Source organism: Anser brachyrhynchus, assembly GCF_964034855.1.
Source record: "Anser brachyrhynchus genome assembly, chromosome: 1".
In the NCBI taxonomy this organism is placed as follows: Eukaryota; Metazoa; Chordata; class Aves; order Anseriformes; family Anatidae; genus Anser; species Anser brachyrhynchus.
In genome coordinates this window covers 55,000,233-55,013,860 of record NC_137694.1, presented here as the reverse complement: position 1 = coordinate 55,013,860, position 13,628 = coordinate 55,000,233, and the positions used below count along the sequence as shown (strand labels likewise).

Below are 13,628 nucleotides of genomic sequence, written 5' to 3'. Positions count from 1 at the left end.
CGCACACCCCCCCCCGCCCCGCTTTAGAACCTGCGCAACGTTTTCCTCAGCCGCGCGCGGGGGGCGTGGCCCGGCGCTGGGCGGGAACCGCCTGAGGGGCCGCTACCGCCCCCCCCCCCATCCCCTCATGGCCGCCCCCCCCCTCGCGTCCCCGTCCCCTTGTCCCCCCCTCCGCCGCCGGTCGCGGCTCCCGGTATTTTTCGCTCGGGGAGCAGCGAGGGGGAGAGGGAAGCCCCCGGCTGCCGTGAGGCGGCGGGGGCGGGCGGGAAGCCGCCGGGTGACAAAGCGTTAAGGCGGCGGGAGGGCGGGCTGAGGGAGGGGAAATGGCGCCCGTCCCCCTCAGGCGCCCGCCTCCCCTCAGGAACCCGTCCCCCTCAGCCGACCGTCCCCTCAGGTGCAGCCCCGCGCCACCGGCTGCTGAGGTATTTCTTCTCGTCTTTGCCATCTAAGAGCAGCCTGCTCAAAGTTCACTGCCCAGGCTTGCGGTCGTAGGGCTAACCATTAAATGCGGGTAGCAGCCTGTAACGGCGTTCTGGCTTTGTAGCTGCTTAGCCGTGGAATGTTCAAGGTTTCGGTGCTGTATTGCAAAGTAAAATGTAAAAAACTGTCAGTCCTTCCTTCTTCATATTGTATTTCCACGTTTTAGAGGGAATAGAAAAAAAAATACAAATTTTACTCTGTAACTCAAAGTTAAGAGCTTCAGAAAAACGAGAGAGAAACGATCAGAACATTTCTCTGAGTTGTGAGTCTTTTTAATCCATTTCCTTTCACTCAAATAAAATTATTGCAGAGCTAAACTGGAAAATGGGAGAAACTGTACATTGTCAACTGTACGTTGACCATGTAGGGATAAAAGGAAAAAAATATCCCACCAGCACAACAATTAAACTTGCAAGTGAATTCGTTATTGATAACCTGCTGGACCTGTTAGGATAGGAGATTCACATCTTATTTAATATGTCTTTTAAGCTCAAGGGTTATTTTTTTCAAGATTAAAGTAAGTTTGTTGTTGAATACTGAAGAGGTTCTCAAAACGAAGCAACCTGCATTTGATCACAAGTTTTGATACTCAAAACAGAGCTGTACAATAAGAATCCAAGCCCTAGATACCATCAGTCACATTTCTGCACGATTATTCCCTTCTTTCTTCCCACTTCTCCCTTTCTTCTTCTCACACCAACTATTGACCCAAATTCGATTTAAGTGATATTTGCTTCAGGCATGTCACAGCTCTTGAAAAATGGTACTCCTTCACCTGGAGGTGATGAATGCTGCCCATAGGATGACACCAGCATGCAGCCAAGTTCCAGGCTCATTTCCCCCACAGGATTACAATTTGTGTCGTTGATTGCTGGGCATGCTTCTGTGCCACTCCTCATCCATTCAAGGAGCTTTTATTCTCACAAGAAGTTATACCGACTTCAGTGAAATTTATCTGTGTAATTCGGGCAGCCACAAAGGCAATGCTCCTGTTTCTTCAAGTGCCTTGAGTGGCAGAACATGCTACTGTGGTTCATTTTCACTTTTCAGAAAATGTTACTGAGTCTCTCACAATAGTCTGAGCAGTTTTCTGCAGAGCTCGTTTGCACAAAAAAAATACTTTCTAAAGCTGTTACTCCACAGTTAGTTATTATTTTAATAATGGTTATAATGTAATTTGAATAGATGGAGTGTGGAGGTTTTATTTTTGGTTGATTAGTGGGTTTTGTTGGTTTTGTTTGCTTGTTTGGTTGGTTGTTTTTTTTGCATTGACAACCAAAACTGGAACCATAAGGGTGAAAAGCAAGAACATCTCCCTTCCTCCCACCCTGTCCCAAGTTTTGAATTACCACTAAGAGAATGTTACTCTGCCGTTTATAGGGACTAGAAATAATTAAGACGAACAATTTAAGCAATCAGATTTTTCACATCTGACGGCCTTTAAAAGCCATTCCGTTAAAAGACCTTTTTAAAAGTATATCAAGAACTAGATTACAGAAATCTTTACTGGAGTTGTTCTTGTTATGGCTAATTGTACAACCACACTAATACATTGCAGTGAACTCAGTGTGCAGAAAACCAAAGCAAATATTGAACCTTCCTTAGTACAAATTCAGAGACCCAGATCCACGAGTCTTTAATCAAAATTCCAATTAACTTCAAAGAGTTTCACTTGAGTAAAAATTGCAAGCAGAATTTAGCGTGGAGAAATTACCATTTTAATTGCTACTAGTTTGATTAAACGACTCAGCCTGCAGTAGATACAGGCACTTACATTAACACTAAAAATTATTAATGGTCATTTCTATTCTACAAAGCCTAATCCTGCCAAGGAGTTTTTTTTTGTCTTTTTTTTTTTTTTCCAGAAGACCGCAGCAAAGATCAGGATTGCTTCAAAACAACGCGGCACATCCCTGAAGAAACGCTGCTTGATGAAGCTCCAAGAAACGACCTTGCAGCAGAAGCAGGATTTGGCAGCCTGCGAGCACGACGCTGCCGCGACTCCGTAACGCCGCGGGAGCTGGCAGCCATGAGCAGCCGTGCTGCCGATGATGCCGTTCGCAACGTATCGCTGGCTTGATTGGTGAGCTGGCCTATGGCTGTGCGCTGCTGTATGTTTAATTATCAGTAGATGGCACTCATCGTGCTGCTCTGTGTGCGCAGGTCCATTTTATGCGCAGATCGTGGGTTTGGTACGCAGCCTCGTAACACATCACAAAACCAAAGGGCAGCAAATGGACAAGCTGGCCTCTGAAACCAGCCCGGTCAGAGCTGAGCTGAATCAGCGGGCTGGAAGCAGGGCAAGGGACAGGCAGGACATGCTGAGTGCCAGCAGTGAAGCCCAAGGGCACCAGGAAAACTACCCTATGGCTATGCCCATAGCCATCAGTGCTTTTAATGCTGTAGGTTTTTTAAAGCTTATGGAAAGAATGCAGCTGCCCTCTGCCGCCAATTGGCAGCCCCTTGGTTTACCCAGAGCCTTGCAACAGCAGCCAGCGACTGAAGTGTTTAAAGCTGCACCTCTGCTGCGTGTTCCTCGCCTGGCTCTGATCCTTTCCCAGCACAGAGATTTCCTGAAAACAGATGGCCAGCTAGCCCCAGCCCTTGCATAAGGTGATGTTCTGCTTTCAGAGGTTACACAAAACACAAGGAAAACAAACAATTTTGTTTTCCCAATTTTGGGGAATTTCAACAATTTTGTTTCCCATGGCTAAAGGAGCTGGTCCTGGTTAGAAGAAAGATCTCCTGGCGCAAGCCTAGGTCCCTCTGAGAGCTCCAGGTGGGGTCTGCCACGAAGAAAATTATCTGTTTTGATTCAGTTTCATTTCATTTCTACCCTTAGCCCCTTTTTACCCAGCATGGGGTTTCTCCACCCCTTGCAAGGCATACCTCACAGCTTTCTGCTTCAGCTTTTCACCCTGTTAGATCAGGGCACCCAGCATTTCTCTTTCACTGTGGCTATACCTTGTGTGCAGCCCCGAGGCACCAGGAGTGCCGTCTAAATGGGATGGCAAGCGCTGAACCCCAGACTGTGAGCCTCTGAACACCACACAGCTGGCACTTGTCCCTTAGTGTCACCTCACCTCAGAGGGCAGCTTTCCTGCACCTTGGCTCACAGCCGGGAGTGACATGGAACCATCCTTTAGGTTTTCTTCCCAATCTTCCTCCACTAGTTCCTGGAACAGGATCAGTGCCGAAAGTAGCAGCTACCATTGTTCTTTGGAAATGCCGCTGAAAGGTGACTTGTTTTCTTACCTGTTCAATGATAGCTCGGCAGGTACAGCGCACATCCAGCGGTGCTAGTGATCAAGGTCCCGTTCCTCTTCTGTCTTTGGGATCCCATCTTTGGGGACACTGCCCCAAACACCAGGTTATTTTCTGTCTCGGGAGTAAGGGGGCACACATTCACCCCCTGAAGCTGTCCCACTTGGCGCAAAACAACTTCGGAGCTCCCTGGGCCAGGGAGCAGGCGGCTGTGTGGCACAGCCCAACCTGACAGCTATTTTCCTGGGCAAGAGATCTGTGCCCTGGTCCCGACGCCGATCCCTGGCTGTGCGTACATGTTATCCAGTGCCTGGTTCCTGCGAAATACGTAAACGGGTCCTTGTGAAGGTGCTGAAAGGCCGGTGTCTGCTTTCCAAGATAAATACTTAGCTAGAGAACGGTGTTCCTTCTCTCGGGGCCACTTCAGATGCTGAATATTTCTGTGTCACAGCAGGACTGAAGTACGCTGGTTTGGTACACAGAGTACACAGTTTTTACAGCTTCCTTTTCAGGAAGCTGCAGTAGGATTTTTTTCAGTGCTCTGAAGCCTAGAACTGAAGTGTGGGTGGGAAAGGCAAAATAAGCGCTTTTGTGGTTCTTTTTGTTTTGTTTTGTTTTGTTTTTGTTCGTGCGTTTTATATATATACATATATTTGTGGTTTCGATGGATTTTAGTTTTGTTGTTTCAATAAGCTTGAATTTTGCTGTTTTAATGAAAGCCTGCCCAACTATGGCCATAAGTATGTCTTTAAAAAGCCTTAGCTCCCACACACTACAGAAACTTCTCCAGCTACTCACTCTCGAAGATTCTTGCCCTCATGTTGCAGCAGCGTTCCTGCAGTCCACCTGTGCTCTGTCCCCTCCTGCCTGTGGGACGTCCAGCCCTGGAAATTTCTCTTTTCAGAGGGCTATCTGCATGCAGGGTGCTGCACGGCCAGAGTTGCGATGCTTGTTTTCTTCTTTTCAGCAAATAATTTTGCATTAGGCTGCCATATAAAATTAAAATTAAAATAATGTGGAGCGGAGCAGGCAATTGGACCTCCCAACCCCTGCTGAACATCCGGACCTAGGCCAAAGTGATTTCTGCTCCGTGCATACCCTGTGCCCCCCTAAGCCTTCCATCCCGGCCTGGGTGCCCCGGCTTGCTGCTCGGGCTGAGCTCTAAGCTCCAGGAGGATTGAGCTCTGGCACATTTCCTGCCTGCTCCCTGCCCGGGTGGTGGTTTGCTGATTTGGGGTGCCTCCTTAGATCAGCAGAGGCAGAGACCTGGATGCAGTCCTGGGAGGCCCCTTGGCCCCTCCCTACCTCGCTCTCTGGGCTAAGGCAGCCTCTGCCACCAGCACTGAGCCTGCACTTTGTGCGGAGCGCTGATTCTTCTCTTTGACGGTTTCCTTCATAAAAACCGAGCACTTCCTGGGGGAATGTCCCCTGGGCTCTTTAAAGCCATTCCTGATCCTCGTGCCTGACCAGTGCCCTGGCTAACCAAAGCTCAGCCTCTGCCTCCTGGAGGAGGACAGCACACAGCTTGTCCCCTCGGAGAGTCCCGGTGCCACGTGGGGATCGAGCCAGCGAGCCCCAGGAGCAGGGTGCAGGTTGCAGCACTGCATCGTGCCACCCCTCTGCCCCGTCCCTCGGAAGCTGTATTCCCAGAAGCAATGCGGAGAAAGGAGTTCCTTTGTTCTCTTACTCAACTGCTGCTGGCTGTTGGCTTGTCCCGTGTATTTGGGCTTGGCCAAAAGCTGCTCTGCGACTTGCAAAACAAGGCCAGCATTATCTGCTACCTGGCGGCTGGGCTGTAAGGGTGGGACAAGTCATTTCTGAAGTGCCGGGAGATGGACGAAAGGCACTAGTGTCCTGAGGAAGAACTCTGCAGCCACCGCTGCCCGCTCTCCCTGCCCCAGCGGCTGCTCGTTAGGTGGCACTGCAGGCCTGGGATTTCGGGCGAGCGCAAGCTCCAGAGGGCTCCTGCGGAGCTGAGCAGGGCTTTGCAGGCTCTTTTTTTCTCACCCCAGCTGTTTATTTTTCCCCTCAATTGCCAGGAAACCTCGATGTGGAGGGAGCGGTCTGGATTGATGCTGCCCCACGCCACAGCATCCGCGCCTCCTGCCCCTGCTGCGGCGATGCCCAACGGGCTGGTGCTTGCCCCTGCTTTTGGCAGGAGGTACCCAACGGGTTTGGGGGTGTTCCTCCTCCACCGAAATGTCCTGAGCTGGATCGGGGCAGGGAAGGTGCCTCTGCTCTCCCACAGCCCTCCGAGCCACCTTCTTCCTCACCTTGCTTTCCTTGGCAAGACCTTGGGTAAATGTTTAGACAGGTTTTCAAAGCCAGGGAGCGCGCAGGCAAGATCCGGGAGCGCTTCCCTTTCATAATTGGGCCCAAGTGCTTTAAGTCTCTCTCCAAGCGCTGCTGGTTAATCCAGGCTCGATCCTGGCAAGCTCACGCATTCATGGCTCTACCGAGGTGCACCTGCAAATGCCGTGGCTATTCCTGTCCTGGCACCTTGCAAGAGCCAGGCCAGGGCTCCTCCACCCAGCGGGCAGCTGAACCTTGCCCCAGCCCGGGCACCTGCAGCCTGCCCAGTGCCCCCCTGTCTGAAGCTGGAAGATAAATGTCCTTGAAATCTGAAGTAACCACGATAATTTGATTTTGAACAGGAAAATGGACTGTTTTTTCCCCTTATCTAATTGATTAGGAATGTCAACTATTCCTTTCTGTACACCGTGCATGCCTCTTATTTATGTAGGAAGCAGCTGGTCTAGTGATTCAGCCAAACACTTTTTCTAACTAAAAAAATAATCAAGCTTTCTTTCTAAGGGGGGCACATCGCTGCATTTCATCGCAAGCTGACAGACCGAATCCATCTCTCCGCTTCTCCCCCTGCATCCTGACGTGTCCCCAGGGAGCCACGTCCCCGCTCCAAAGACGAGGGCAGGAACCTGTGGCAGAGGTGCCACGACGGGACACGGGTGTCGCGACGGGACACAGGCTCGGCAGCCACGTCTGGGTGCCTGGCTGACATCAGAAACCACCCTGGCTTTTGTCTGGGCAGATTTCTGCCCGCGTCTATTTCTGCACACTGCTGAGCAGGGCTGGATGCGGCGGGTGCTGGCCGGAGGGTGACGGGAGCTGCGTGTCCGCGTGACTCCGCCAGCGACTCCTTTCTGTAATGGGCTTAAAATGGAGCGCTCGTTCCCGTTTTTCTCAGAATGCAGTTACGCTTCCCATGCGAAATTACACAGGCTTAGGCTGCAGTTCAGAAAGTTTTCTTAGGAAGTCCCCAAAACTGCAGCGTAGTGAGATTTGTTGCAGAGGAAATCTGTTCATCTGGCCCAACCGATGGGTGCTGTACGGTATGCATGCAAAACTCGGCAGAAAGATGGTTCTTGGTGCAATTTGGTCAAACGGGTGAGTAAAAGCCCCTAAAAGACTTCAGACCCTGCAGAGTCACCAGTCATCACACCTAGGAGTTGATGCAAAGTGGCCAATCCACAGAAGCATTCTGCAGGATAAACATGGAAATAAATTAAACTTGCCGAAAAGAAGGCAATCAACATTATAGGTGCCACTGTAGAGCAGTCACCGTGTTTGGCTCCCATCACGCATCTCCAGCAGCCGTGTCAATGCCCCAGTCAGGGAGCCACCTCTCCTCTCCCACCAGCAAATCCCACTTGTGTTCCTGCTCCCGCAAGTGCTGCTGGCTTGTTTCTGCAGCTTCCACTGCCCCCGTGCCCACACGGCCTCGTCCCAGGGTCAGAAGAAGAAGTAATGGAAAATTAAGTAAGGCCACATATTGCACGGGGAGCGTAAAGGTGTGTCTCCAGTAACATCCCTGTTCTCAGAAGGTGATGGATCATACACTGAGGGATGGTTGGAGTAGCAATTGTCTTAAAATCTGGCCTTGGCATTGCCTGCAGGAGGTTTGTACCTGGCTGGGGAGAGCTGGGAGGCACCAAACAAATGGGGCAGTGTCTTACCTCTCCTCTTTAAAAAGTTCACAGGACTTTTTGTCACTCGGCCGTTGCTGATCTCACCGCCACTGCTTCCCATGGTCCGTGATGCAGATCAGCGTGGTGGGTTTTCATCACACCTCATGGATGTGTGCTTGCCCCGTAACCAAAATGGGATCTGGTAGAGAACAGAGCCACCCCAAGCAGGGTGGAGCAAACAGAGGTATGGGTGGACTTCCCCAGTCAAAATGGCACATAGTCCCTGTGACAGGTTGCTTCAGGGAGTGATCACTTTGATGGTCTCCTTGAAAACACCTCAGTCTGTTGGGTTGGTGTGACACCGGTACAGCTTTCAGCCAAGCCCACCGCTTACCTACTTTGGACTCCAAGCTCAAGCTGCGAAGACCATTAAGAAGGGTTTGAGGGAGCAGTGTTGAGACCACCTGGATTATCCTAACATGAATATTCCCCGGTCTATACCCTGGCTGTGCAGCCCCTCCTAGGGCGATCTCACAGCTGAACACGCAGCTGTCGTTAGGGCAGAACAACGCTTCGCACCTCAGCGCTGGATATACAAAAACAACCGAGCTGCTGCTTGCTGCCCATTGAACTCGGAGGGACGAGGCATCTGAAAAGGCTTGACTTCACCAGCTCTGGCAGGAAGCGCTGCGGTTTGTTTAACCAGCTAGCCAAACAACCTCCAGCACCTGCTCCCGCAGCAGAGGAGGCCAAGAGGCCAAGCAACAAGAGCTGTGCCAGATAAAAATTTCCACCGAGCTCTCGCCATCGGGAGGGTGAGCCATCGGCAGTGCTGCCCAGCCACTGAGAGACCATCTCCACAGCTGGACGGGACCCAAAATGGCCAAACTGGTAGCCCCCACTGCGCATTGAAGACACATGCACGGAGATCTGGTCCAACATTTGGGTTTGGTTACCCCAGATTTTCACCTGTGTTATCAGGAGAGGGTGAGTTGCCAAAGGTTTGACAGCTGATAAGAACAAGCGCTGTGCCAGTGCAGGGAAAAACCCTCTCTCTGACACGTTTCAAGGTCCCCACGGGACATATTCTTTGACAACACTGCTGGAGGACGAGGCACACTCTGCAGGTTGAGCAAACCGGATTTCGCTGAGACAGCGGTTCCCATGATCAGATGTGAGCACTGGCTGGAGACGTTAAATAAATCAAGGCAGGAGCTGTGTTCCGGGGCTTGCCGCTGCTTGTCATACACTGGCACATTGTTCTCCCAAGGTGGGATTCACTGAGCTTGGTGTTTGCCAGCTGAAAATTAAGCACCTTAAAATGAGCTGGCTGAAAATTAACCAGTCAAACACTGGCAGCCCTTGTCTCCTTCTCTAGACAAAGGAGAGCGTTGAGCACTGCCACAACGTGATTCATCCCAACCCTAGGGAAATTAAGCCAAGGAATTGAGTTCTGTCACGGAGGTGCCCATCTCTGCTGACTATGGAGGGAGCTGAGACAGCTGGATGAGACTTTGGAGCCAACTTTTAGGTGTCTACCACGAGGTGACCCCCACCGTCGGCCAAGAAGTCCCAGTGTGTGATACCAGCAGACGTGGACGGGTTTGGGAGCACAGCAAGTGCATAGGAAGCACAAACCACAGCCTTCAGCGGGGCTGCCTGCTGCATCCCGGCTCTCCCCCAGCTTCCTTCCTAATGACCTCCCTCTGATCCATCTCCAAAACCTCTTTGGCAGGGCTAACGCCTGCTCCGAAGCTGGAGTTCGCTACCCGAGATGTTACCTGGCTGCTGCCGTGACTGTGTGGAGCCGTGTCGGTAGCAGAGATGGGACGTGTTTGTCAGCCCCTAGCGCTGGGACCATCTCCCCCGGCAAATCCTGGTGTAAGAAATCTGGGGGGATGCACACAGCTGAAGCAATGCCATTTTGTCTTAAAGACAGGATTTGGCTTTAAAAAAAAATAATTAAAAGATCAAATCCTGATTTTTTTCATCTTCCTTTCTTGCACCTGCTATTTAATGAGAAATCACAATAATCCTCAAAGAGATAGAGATATAGAGATGATAGAGATAGAGATAGGTAGAGGTAGAGGTAGACGTAGAGGTAGACGTAGATGTAGATATAGACGTAGACGTAGATGTAGAAGTAGAGGCAGAGGAAGAGGTAGAGGTAGAGTTAGATGGAGATAATAGAGATAGAGATAGATAAATAGATCTGATCAACCCCTTGATGGCCGTTGGTTGACGCTGCCAACAAAGAAGGGCCTCAGATGTTAAATTTCTCAGGAGAGAAGTCAGAATAAACAAAAGCAGTTTTCCTTGGATTCCTCCAGCATGCAGACACCTGAATGCAGTCAGCTGGGTGCCAGCGACAGTTGGCTGGGAGAGAAATCCCCGGGAGAAGAAAGCTGAGCCCCAGCCAAGTGGCACCTGACAACTGGAGAGCCAAGGGGCGAGGAAAAGGGTTTCCCCTCATCCCAGGCTGCAAGCCTGGCCAGAAATGTCATGGAATGGCTCATCCCACGTGTGATGCATATCGTTTTATTATTCTGTTTTATTTAACCTGGCAATAAATCAGCGTATATCTTATGACTGCTGTGATTAGCTCCTACAGGCAGCTCCTTAGCTCGGGCTGGCTGTTTGGGGGGACACGAGGGACATCACTCTGCAAAGTGGCTCAGCCCCATCCTGCCGACGGGCACCAGAGGCTTGGAGCGGCCCTGGAGACACCAGGAGCTCTTCTGCAGCAGCGACGGGAGCAGGCTGGTGGTGCCGGGGGCCATCACCCCACGCACCGACCCCGAGACAAACAAGAGTGGCCCAGGAGGGCCGTGTTGCGAGAAGGAAGTATTATTTAATGTGCATTGTGTTGGGAAATGAAAACAAGGGGCCTGGCGCCGGGCCAGCTCCCTTGGCCTCTGATTTTTTTCTTGCTTTTTTCTTTTCTCTTCTGGGCAATTGTTCTGGTTAGGCCTTTTTTTTTTTTTTTTTTTTTTAATTATTCTGTTTTGTTTTGTTTGCTTTGGTGTTTTCGGAGCTGACAATGCGCGGGGTGACTTCTCGGCGCGCTTCCTGTGTTTTGGCACGGGGGCTGCACGAGCGCTCCGCCGCGCTTCCCTCCTGCCACCGCCACCACCACGGCCACTGTCACGGCCACCAGTGTGTGGGTTACATCACGGGGGCACGGGGGCTTCTCGCCTGCCCCCGGCGGCGCGGGGCAGAGGGGAGCGGCGGGCAGCGGGGTGAGTCAGTATGGAAAGGCTGCGCGCATTGCTGCCGGCTGACTCACCGGCCCTGAGGAAAGAAAAAAAAAAAAAAAAAAAAAACAAGAAAAGAAAATTCCAGCCAGATTCTTTCGGGGAGGTAAACAAGGTCAGGCAGCGCGGCCAGATCCTGTTTACCTGGGACAGGACGGATTTGCGGAGCCCGCGCTGGGAGCGGGATGTGTTGGCACAACTCGGGGCACCCATGAAGGAGCCCCCCGGGTCACTTTGCGAGAAGCCAGCCGGCTCCGGCATGAGGACAAATTCCCAAATTTAGGATTCCCCTGGCTGCTGCCGGTGCTCACCCACAGCCCCCCACGTGCGGAGGATCCCACGCGGTCCCGCTCTCCCTCCCCACGCGGAAGCCCCGGCGGCCGGGCAGCCCATCGGCCCCTTCCAGACGCTGACTGAGTGTTTTTTCCTGATAGCGAGGCGTGTGTGAGTGGATGTTGCTCAGGCGAATATCCTGTTCTTGCGACGGGACGGGGACGCGGGGGGGGTGTTATGCCGGGATTTCGCATTCCTGGCATTCCTGCCTTGGCCGGGGATGGGAGCGCTGCAAAACAGCCTGGTGGCAGGGAGCGGGCACCCACGGGCGCACCGAGTGTCCCCTCCATAGCTGGTGCCCTGGCGAGCCTGGGGACATCCAGCTCTGTGTCCCCACGGTGTGAGCATCGCCGATGGGCTCGGCTGCTTCTGCAGCACCCGTCCCTCAGCTCAGCCTCTTCCAGCGTGTCCTGGCACGGGAACGCATGCGGGGGCTGCAGGGACTCGTTGGGTCCCCGCATCCTGCCCCTGGCCATGCGTGGAGGTGAGCTGGGACCAACAGCCCAACGATTCCAGACTCTGCAGCACAGAGAGCCTTTTGCTTTGCTTTTCTTTTTTCTTTTTTTCTTTTCTTTTTTTTTTTCCTTCGTTCATTGACAGAACAAAACGAACAGGGCCAGTGCTGCATCGTGGTGGTTTTCCCTCCCGGCCAAAGCAAGGCCCTTGGGGTCTTGCTCCTCCAGGTGTTTGGGCTCTCCCTTTTCACAGCGTGCCGTGGGTGGTTTCGTGGCTTTCTCAATGAAATGCGCGCGACACAGCCCCATGGGCCGTTGAAAAGAAGGAGAAGGAGACGCCCTGGCTCTGGCCACCAGCTGCACACGTGTGCTGCTGCAAGGGGAAGGGACGGGGAGGGAAGGGGACAATGCCTCTGGTCACATGCAGAAGCCAGGCTTTGAGGAATTGAAAGCGTGTTATATCTGCAAGATTTCAAAAAATAAAAAAACCAAAAAATGAGCGTGCTTCTGCGTTTGAGGAAGTGGCCGGCGCAGCGATGTCCCCCAGGACCGGGAAGGCTCTCGAGGGAGTCCCAGCGATGTCCTCACCGCAGGGACACTGGGGCAGGGTCTGAAACCCACGGGCAGGGCCTGCCCTGGCCTGAGACCCCTACAGAAAGGGGCAGGCGCGAGACCTGAGCTCCCCAGAGCAAAGGTCCAAAGAGCAGGAGCACGAAGCTCCGGGCGCTTGAGAACTTCGTCCTTGCTGCAGCTCCAGGTCCTGGGGGTGGGAAACCCCCCCGGCACCCACTGGGCTCCCTGAGCATTACAGCCAAATGACTAAAGCGGTTAGGTCACTAACATGAGCTGCTTCCTTTTTTGGGCAAAGTCAAATGTCAGAATCACAGGTTTCCTCTTTCCTTAGAACTGGGCTTTCTCGATACCACAAATCCTTCTTGCGATGCTAAAATTAAAGGGTCTGAAAGCACATGCGGAGTGTTGCAATCCCGCCGCTCTGCTCGCTGCTCTGCGTAATGCGCGAGTTGGGTAACAAACAATAGAGGTTGGAAATAGCCGGGACCGAGATTTCCTCTTTCAGCTGCAGAATTGTTTCCTTGGCTGGTGCGTGCATAAGCCAGGTGGCAAAATGCTTGCCCCCACCAGGCTTCCTGGCAAGCAGGGGGACCTTTGGGTGAGGGGTGGAAGTGAATATAAGAATAAGCCCCCCCCAAAAGCAGCAGCCAACTCTCCTTTAGCTTAGCTGCGCCCTCCTGCTCCGCTGCGAGCTCGCCCAGCTTTCCAACAGCCGATTCTTGCAGATCCTCACGAACTTCCCAGGTTCGTTTGCAGCCCCATGGATGGGCACAAAAAATGTGTGGACACCGAGCACCGCATCCAGCCAGACCCTGGCGCTGCCACCAAGCCCACCCGTCGGTGGCACCTGGCTCTGCGCACGCACCCAGCGTGGGAAGCCAGGGCAGGTCTTCTGCTCTCTCCTTCCTGGCCACAGGCTTTGAGACCCTCGGCAAAGACCTAAGGAAATAACTAAGGGCAACAATAGGTTGCGGCTCAGCCGGCGGGCTCTCCATGGAAAAGGGAAAATGCGTATCACGGGGAAAAACTGCAGATCCTGTTCAGCTGCTCCTTTCTGTTTCATTTAACGGAGGCGGCTGCACTGGGAAAATGCTTTATTTGGTTATGGGGCTGCTCACATCAGCCAGGAGAGCTTCGTCTGTGCCAAACCCAAATGCAAGGAGCCAGCTCCAGTTCCAGCCCCTATGACCAGAGCCACGCCGCGGCTCGTCCCTAGCAGCCCCAGGTAGACGAGGACTGGCTAACGAAGCTGCTGGCTGCCCTCACGAGCCCCATCCCTCCCTGGGGAGAAACCCGCACCCCCAGCCTTTCTCCTCACTGCAGCGGGCTCTGATCCTGCCCTT

General features: G+C 52.7%; 1 long non-coding RNA gene across 1 annotated transcript; it reads left to right on the top strand.

Annotated features, from left to right (window-relative positions):
- Positions 1-100: 100 nt before the first annotated feature.
- LOC308184399 lies at positions 101-12,648 on the top strand. Its single transcript, XR_013942642.1, has 3 exons — positions 101-422; positions 2,346-2,563; positions 5,784-12,648. It is a non-coding gene; the product is annotated as an uncharacterized lncRNA (long non-coding RNA).
- Positions 12,649-13,628: the final 980 nt, after the last annotated feature.